General features: G+C 45.6%; 1 long non-coding RNA gene across 1 annotated transcript; it reads left to right on the forward strand.

Moving 5' to 3' along the window:
* Positions 1–206: 206 nt before the first annotated feature.
* On the forward strand, positions 207–4,419 carry LOC110596393. Its single transcript, XR_002482422.1, has 3 exons — positions 207–245; positions 480–596; positions 4,216–4,419. It is a non-coding gene; the product is annotated as an uncharacterized LOC110596393 (long non-coding RNA).
* Positions 4,420–7,389: the final 2,970 nt, after the last annotated feature.

Below are 7,389 nucleotides of genomic sequence, written 5' to 3' on the forward strand. Positions count from 1 at the left end.
CCCCACTCGGAGCCAGTGAACTGGGTCTCGAGTGACGAGACAACATCGGTCCACAGAGAGATACAAGTCGAAAGGGAAATTTTAAAGAAGTAATGAGCCAAAGCGTGGGGACAGGGTAGTGGGGAAATCCCAGGGGGCCTCTTCAAAGAGGTGGCCTTTGAGCCCTGGCAGATAAGGAGGCGCCAGCCCGGGAAGATGCCCAGGAAAAGCGTTCCAAGTGTAAAGGCTCTGCCTGGAGCGAAAGGGTGAGTGAGAAAAGGGTGGTAAGAGGGAGAACATGGAAGAGGTGGGGAGGAGAGTCTTGCAGGCCAGGGCACAGAATCTGGACTTTTCTCCCTAACTCTAGGAGAGTAGGGGGATGGGAAGCCATTCCAAGAATTCAAGCAGAGAGTGACGATATGAATTATGGGTTTTGTTTTGATTAATTTATGTATTCATTCATTTTACTTTTTTTGTTGTTTTCCCTGTTCCTTTTGCAGGTGCAGATGAATTGGGTTTTAAGACAGCACTCTTCCTGGGAAGAGAATGAATTGTAATGGGGCAGGATGGAGAAAGGGCGGCTGGTTAGGAAGCTATGGCAGTAGCCCAGGCAAGAGGTAATCGAGTCTCGAGTTACAGTGGTGCTGGTAGAGATGGAGAAGGTGATGGATTGAGTATGAACAAAAGTGTTACACTTCACACCATCCTTATGAAGTCCAGGTTATTGCCCCATTTTACAGAAGGGGGAAAGGGAACTCAGGTTGGAGTATTTTCCCAATTTGTTTTGCCCGCACCCAGAATAAAAAAATATATTTTACATCACAAATGTACAACATAGGCATACATTTAAGGAGATGTTTAACAAAACAATTATGTTTTTTGCTTTAATGTTGACTGAGACTTACTCAGTTGATCCATTAATCAATCTTGATCCAAAGTTGACTCATGTCCATAATCCCAGCAGTTTGAGAGACTGAGGTGAGAGGATTGCCTGAGCGCACCAGTTTGAGAACAGCCTGGGCAACTTAGCAAGACTTCATCTATACAATATATCAAAAAATCAGTCAGGTGTGGTAGCGTGCACCTATAATTCCAGCTACTTGGAAGGCTGAGGTGGAAGGATTGCCTGAGCCTAGCAGGTTGAGGGATGGCTGTGAGAGTGCAACTGCACTCTAACCTGAGTGATGAAGTGAGACTCCCAACTCAAAAACAAAACACTGATTTAAGGACCAAGCCTCTGGGTCCCAGAAGCCAATGCCCTAAAATCTGGCACTTTGACATGCTGAAGACTTCAAGGTCTCTCTGACCTTCCCCTCTCCTACTCTCACTTTCTCTCCCAAAGCCAGGATGAAGTTGTTCTCTGAAAATCCTTTTTCTGACCTGTCTCGGTGGCTCAGCCTGTAATCCCAGCACTTTAGGAGGCCAAGGTGAGAGGACTGCCTAAACCTGCAGGTTTGAGACCAGCCTGGGCAACTTGGTGAAACCTCGACTCTACAATAAATAAAAAATTATCTGGGCATGGTAGCATGCACCTGTAGTTCCGGCTACTTGGAAGGCTGATGTGGAAGGATTGCCGGGGCCCAGGTCGACACTGGGATGGCTGACCATGCCACTGCACTCCAGCCTGGGCAACGAAGTAAGATTCCAACTTAGAAAAGAAATTCCTTTTTCTACCTAAAGACCCACAGAAAAAAACAATTAGTTTTCCCCTCCCTGTAAGACTGTCACCACACCTGAACAGACCCTCTCACAGGATAAAATCTATCTCTCAGGTACCTTCCAATTCCAAAGAGAACTATTTATAAATTAATCTCTGTTCTCAGATCCATTCATTCTCCCTAGTAATCCTTTGTTGTCCCTCAACAGAATTCCTCTTCTCCCTCCCATAATCTGTTTTGCCAAAATCTAAGCTCCATTCTTTCTGTAACCTAAAGAACTCAACTCTGTAGTTCTCCCCTATGTACACATTAATAAAATGTGTATGCCTCTTCTCCAGTTAGTCTGCCTTCAAAAGGCTATGGGGAATGAAAGGTGCCTATAGAAACATAGAAGAAACTTAGCTTATTCTTGAGTCTTTTTGCTTCAGCATACCCATTAGAAAGCATTCATACATTCTACTACAAAACAAGCAGCAGCCTATCCCATCCCCCTCAGCAAATCTCCTTCAGATGCAAGACTAGGACAACCCAACCATTCATGGTTTAGCATAATAATCTCTAGTAAACTTTTGATTCCTTGTCAAGGCCAAAGTCATAAAAGTAATAATACGACCACCACACCTTTGGTCCAGGAATTTGTGAGTTGCAAATGTCTGACTTTGTGAATTGCAAATGTCTAACAAGTCTCTTGCAGGAACCCTCCCCCCCCAGGGTTAACATAATCAGCCCTTTGTGACCTACAATCATGTGACTAACCCACCCATCTGCCTGCTGTCCATAACCCGACATCATCAGTACCTGCGCTTTGTGATGATGTAGACCAGACCACTACCCAGTTACCTTAATGATCTTCCCTGTCTAGGGGAATGGTTAAAAGGACTCAACCACAAGCAACCAGCAACCCTTGCCTTGCTAGACTCTGGTGTAGCCATGTGCTCTTTGAGCTATGGCTGTCGCCATACTTATTGGCTTTGGCCCCCTCCCCCACCTTGGGGAGGTGAATCTTCTTTCTTCCTTCTCTTTCTCTCTCTAACTTACTTTTAGGTAAACATTTCTTTCTTAACCTCTTTGTGTATTGCAACTCTTTGCATTTACTCAGATCTCTGGGTTACCGTGCTGTGTGCCTCCCCTCTCCACCACGCCGTCTTCACTCTGTCCGTACCCTAACAGGGGAATTTTTGCCCTTGGACCTGACTGGAAAGCACAAGCCTGACTAGAGAAAAATAGGTAAGCAAATCATTGCCCAGCACACAAGGACTCTTTTGAAGTGGTTGAAAATGCTGGTTTTAAATACTTGGAAATGTGGGGAAATGCCAGTGATAATTTATTAAATGAAAAAAGCCCCAAGCAAAATAATCTATATGACATGATTACAATTGTATCGAAATACAACTCTGTATAGAGATATAACTGAGTATCTCAGTCTTAAGATGTTTTTTTTTTTTTTTTTTTGAGTTGGAGTCACTCTGTCACCCAGGCTGGAGGGCAGTGGCACACTCCTGGCCACTGCAGCCTCAACCTGCCAGGCTCGGACGATCCTTCTTCCTCAGCCTTCCAAGTAGCTGGAACTACAGGCATGCACTACCACGCCCGGTTATTTTTGATTTACTGTAGAGACCGAGGTCTTGCCAAGTTCCCTGGGCAGGTCTCAAATCCACGGACTCAGGCAATCCTCTCGCCTAGGCCTCCCGAAGTGCTGGGATTACAGGTTGAGCCACCGAGCCCGGCCCCTTAAGATCTATTTTAAAGGTGGTTTTTTTTTCCCCCTTTGTGTTGGGAGCCAGCCTTGGAGGCCTACCAGATTAACAGGGTCCTGGTGACCCCGGACCACAGGTTACTGGAAACTCATTGTCCATCTTTCCACTATGTTGTTTAACCCGTCACTTTTTGCCCATGTGATGACTCTGAGACATGTTTAAAGGGCTTTCTTTTGCTTGTTTTGAATATTTTAACTTGTAATTGTAGTTATGATGTTTGAATACAAGGCATAAGATTTTTTTTTGAGTTGGAGTCTCACTCTGTCGCCCAGACTGGAGTGCAGTGGCCGCTCCCAGCCACCGCAGCCTCGACCTGCTGGGCTCCGGCGATCCTTCCGCCTCAGCCTTCCAAGTAACCAGAATTACAGGCACGCGCTAACACGCCCAGCCGATTTTTTTATTTATTGTAGAGATGAGATCTCACTGCCCAGGCGGATCTCGAACCTGCAGGCTCAGGCAATCCACTCACCTCAGCCTCCCAAAGGCGCAGGATCACAGGTTGAGCCACCGAGCCCAGCTTAAGTTTTGTTTTAAGTGGAGTTGTTTAATGAGAAGCTTTATAATTTTAAGACTTCATATTAACGGGTTGCAGGAACTGTTTCTTACAGGGTAACATCATTGTGTTGGGATTATGTTGTTTTGGGTGGAAATAGTCTTCGCCCTTAGAGAAAACATTAGCCAGGCACGGAGTAGAATACTTAAACTTAAGCATCGTTTTAACATCACAAAAAAGCATGTAATTTGTTGTAAGTGATTTGTTTTGTAATGATGATTTTGACTTGCTCTGTGGCAGCAACTTGCAGAGATTATTTCCCTTGTAGAGAGAAAAGCCAACTGAGATAACACCAACCAGACTGCTGGGAGGACCACCACCCATGATAAGCCATCAAGACACACCCTGTGCCATGCCTGCATGTTTTCCATACCAGTTTTCCCTTTTTATACCCTTGCATACAACCTAAAAATCAGAAATGGTTTCTTTGAGACCTGAACGTGGCCATTTCTTCACCAGCCAGCTTTTGGAATAAAATCACCTTCCTTCCGTTATACTTCATGATTGTTTATTTCAGTGTACAAGACATGGGTGTCTGGGATTACATTGATTGGAGAGACTAGGAAAGAATGCAAAAATGAGAATACTTGTGTTTGCTTCATGAGGGTGTTCTCCCATGTTTAAGATTCCTCCTAGAAAGCCTAGTTTAGCTATGCCTGCTTTCTGGGATTGTCATGAGGATGAATGCTGTGTTCGCACAGCACACTGTACCTTAACTTTATAGTTTGTTGAAGCAGGATAGTTTGTTGAAACTCTAATTTGTTATAATATGTAATAGATTTGGTCTTTGTCCCTAGTTCTTGACAGAGACCCTAAAACTCTAGAAATTTCCTGAGTAATAGCTATGTCTGTTGTTATTCATAATAAGTGTCCCCCCCCCTTTTTTTTTTTTGAGTTGAGTCTCACTCACCCAGGCTGGAGTGCAGTGGCACACTCATGGCTACCACAGCCTCGACCTGCTGAGCTCAGGCGATCCTTGTACCTCAGCCTTCCAAGTGGCTGGAACTACAGATGTGTGTGTGACCACACCCAGCTAATTTTTCTTAATTTATTGTAGAGATGAGGTCTCACCAAGTTGGACCCGAGCGGCAATCCTCTCACCTCAGCCTCCCAAAGTGATAGGATTATAGAACTCAGCCACCAAACCCGGTGTGAATCTCCTCTCCCCTTTTTTAATTGGAATGCCCTTCTACCCTGGAGAGATAAGCCCCTTTTGATCACATCTGAGTTCATGCTAATGAAGTGACTTAGGGTGGAGTCCCTAGATAGCCTTAGGATGGGGCAGGTCACCAAAAAGCCCAAGTGATTTGAGGATTGGAACTTTGAGTCCCATCTATAATCCTCTGGGAAAGGAGAGGGGGACTGGAGATTAATCTCTATAAAAACTCAAACTAGCCAGGCACAGTGGCTCACACCTATGATTCAAGCCCTTTGGGAGGCAGGGGCGAGAGGATTGCCTGAGCCCACAGGTTGGAGACCAGCCTGGGCAACATGGCAAGACCTCGTCTTGAAAATAAATGTTAAAAAATTAGCCAGGCATAGTGGTGCATGGCTGTAGTTTCAGCTACTTGTAAGGCTGAAGTGGAAGGATCACCCGAACCCAGAAAATCGAGGTTGCAGTGACTGTGAGCTTGCCACAGCACATCAGCCTGGGTGACAGAGTAAGGCTCTGACTCAAGGGAAAAAAAAAATCAAATTGCAAGATTTGAGGAAATTCTGGGTTATTGAACACACAGAGGTTTGTGCACTGTCCCCTTTTCCCCTTTTCCAAGAGGGCATAGACACTTCATATCCATTCCTGCATACTTCACTCTATGTACCTCTTCATCTGACAGTTCACTTTTATCTTTTATAACAAACAAATGTAAGTGAAAAGTTTCTCTGATTTCTGTGAGCAGTCCCAGCAAGTGCTCAAACCTGTGGAGGGAGATGATGGGAACTGAAAGGACAGACCAAGAGTGGGAAGCCATTTTTCATCTTGTTCTTAAACCCTGACACAATGATGAGAAAGTAGAAGCTATGCTTTTGGAGAAATGCACACTTTAGGTATAATTAACTTTACCGACTTTGTCTTTTCAGAAACAGACTTCCAGGTATCAGGTATCTCATAGTGGCAAGCAAGCTTGCCTAGAGTAAAGGGAATTTACAAGGCCTTGCATTGGGCAAGGATTGCAAAAGTCATGAAACTTGTAATTACAAAAGTTATAACCAGCCGGGCTCAGTGGTTCAGCCTGTAATCCCATGCCTTTGGGAGGCTGAGGTGAGTGAATTGCCTGAGCCCGCGGGTTCGAGACCCACCTGGGCAGCAAGACCTCATCTCTACAACAAGTCAAAAAATCAGCCGGGCATGGTAGTGCATGCCTGTAATTCCAGCTACTTGGAAGGCTGAGGCGGAAGAATCGCCGGAGCCCAGCAGGTTGAGGCTGTGGTGGCTGGGAGCAGCGGCCACTGCACTCCAGTCTGGGCGACAGAGTGAGACTCAAACTCAAAAAAAAACAACAAAAGTTATAACCACTCAGAGGGAGAGCAGGTGGGGATTCGATCTTCCAGTAAATTGGGCACTATCTACAGGGAAGCCAAGTATCCCCCGAAGCTACCCACTGGGGATGCCTAGGAGATAAGGGAAGGTACACCCTCCATTAGGTCTAAGGAATGTCATTTGGGAAGGCAGGAAAATTAGAATCCTTGTCACGTCCTTCTCTAGGGACTATGATAATGTGGGCAAACATTAATGGGTTCCTGTGTCACAGGTTCTCCAAGACATCCACAGGTTGTCGATAAGGAAGTCACGGCAGGAGTCAAGTGCAACATCTCCAAGAAAAGGATTTAAGCCAGGACTCTGGGGGGCTACCAAGCCACACTCACCTAGAGTATAGGCCCATCCCTGTCTTGGGGGGGGTGAGTTTTTCTTAAATAAATCTTTTCTTCTCTCACCTCTGTGTGTCGCAATTCTTTGCATTTGCTTGGATCTCTGGGTTACCAGTGCGTACCTCCGGTTTGCCAGACCCAGCAGTGCTGTGTGCCTCTCTCCACATCTCCACATTCACCCTGTCTGTCCCAACCCTAACAGGAACCCCAATTTATAATGGCTCAGTCAGAAGCACAAGTTACAACTTGGGACGTTTGATTGGCATCTGACCCTTGACCTGTGTGATCTGATATCTGTCCTAGTAGATAGATAATGTCAGAAAATGTTTATTTCCAAGTCAGAGTTTCTCACCATCGCCCAGATTGTAGTGCAGTGGCATGCTCACAGCCACCACAGCCTCAACCTACTGGGCTCAGAGAATCTTTCCGCCTCAAGATGGAACTACAGGCACATGCCACCACGCCGGGCGAATTTTTTGATTTATTGTAGATATGAGATCTCGCCAAGTTGCCTGGGCTGTTCTCAAACCTGTGGGCTCAGGCAATCTCCTCACCTCGGCCTAGAATTTTTTTT

This window comes from Carlito syrichta, unplaced genomic scaffold, assembly GCF_000164805.1.
Source record: "Carlito syrichta isolate Samal-C Ts95f unplaced genomic scaffold, Tarsius_syrichta-2.0.1 Scaffold308864, whole genome shotgun sequence".
Classification (NCBI taxonomy): Eukaryota; Metazoa; Chordata; class Mammalia; order Primates; family Tarsiidae; genus Carlito; species Carlito syrichta.